Consider the following 1554-nt stretch of genomic DNA (forward strand, 5'->3'; position numbering starts at 1 on the left):
GGTCCAGGTGATTAGAAGTCATAAGTTAGGATATAGATGATGAGAAATTATAAGTTAAGTTGTATTATAAATTCTGTATTACATTACTTATAGATTGTACTGTATTGATTCTGCTTGTAGAAAACTCGTGTCATGCTAATAATCAATTCTGTGCTATACTAATCATAATATCCTGTTAAGAATATAAAGTTTTAATTGTAACTACGATTTAGTGCCATCATCATTCTGCCAAGGATCCCTAAAAGAACCCGTCTGTCCCCTTAGTGTTGGGCCACAGCATTGTACCCTTCAGTCTTAGGGGCTTCATTGATGCAAGCTTCCCACCTCCCGCACAGTTATGTCTTTGGTATCTAGTTTCATTCCCCAGTGCCAAATTTCTACAAGTGGTGAATCTCTGACACTTCACCAGCTAGGACACATCCTCCCCAGGTCAGAAGATGCACCTAAGCCAAAGGGAACCAGCTGCTCTTACCTGAGTGTGTGCCGTGAAAGTCTGCTACTTGCACTGAGCCAGTATTTATTATTCAGCAAAAGAATATCACTATCTTAAGATACAGTTTAAATGTACAACCTCTATCATGCTTCTGCACTATGACCCATGACAACATGTGGAGGTGACAGGCAGGAAAAGACACAAGCAGCAGTAACTATGTATTTCTGAGGCTAATGATCTGATCCTAATGCACTGAAGTCGGCATTACTATTATAGTTTACCAGGGGTTTAAGCATCAGGCACTGCTTACGTCCCACATTTCTCCTCTCCAGCTGCTGAATTTTCCATAAGCTGACAGGCTTGCAAAGCATTCACAGAGATGCAGTAGCTGGTCAGGAAGGTGCAGACACGTGCTAGCAGGCTGACTCCACTCAACAAATGGAAATCCTATGTGGACCACAGAAAAATGCAGTTTCATGGGGAGTTAAATAAAGGTGGAGCTGAAAAACAAGGTTAGTTGCTCAAAACCTAGGCCTAATAGAGAAGGCTTAATCTTCTACTAAACCTGCAGCATGTGTGATTTCATACTATTTTAATCACCCTTGCTTCGGACACTTTAACCTTGACACAGGTACCTATGCACATGGCAGCATGACAGGGAACATGCTTCTTACCACTTGTCTCTTTTTTGGCCATATGTCCCCTGTATAGTATTTTAGGAAGCGTCACTGTGCAGCAGCGTACCGTCTCTATCGCCCTTCATTCACGTGCTGTATCCACGCTGCTCCATTTGCTCCGCTGCCTTTGTAGTCAGAGCCTTCACACAGTCTTTTGTGTCGCGGCGTTACGCTTCACTTGGCTGTTTCCATCCCTCGCCCTATGCCCCTGCGCTGAGAACTGGGGCCGCTTACCATAACGTATGAACTTACATCGCTCGAGCAAAGCTTGTGGGACCCTTCCCTGACAGACTGTGCTTGACCCGGCACAAACAGTCAGCGGGATGCCGCCGGCCTGCGTCTCTCCCCGCCCTGCAGGTACAGGCGGGCCAGGGAGGCTCCCCTTGCAGTGCTGGCGTGTGCCCGCACTGCGGGACGAGCCCCTGCTCCGTCCACACGGTGTCA

The sequence above is a fragment of the Charadrius vociferus genome, unplaced genomic scaffold (genome assembly GCF_000708025.1).
Source record: "Charadrius vociferus isolate BGI_N301 unplaced genomic scaffold, ASM70802v2 scaffold158, whole genome shotgun sequence".
Classification (NCBI taxonomy): Eukaryota; Metazoa; Chordata; class Aves; order Charadriiformes; family Charadriidae; genus Charadrius; species Charadrius vociferus.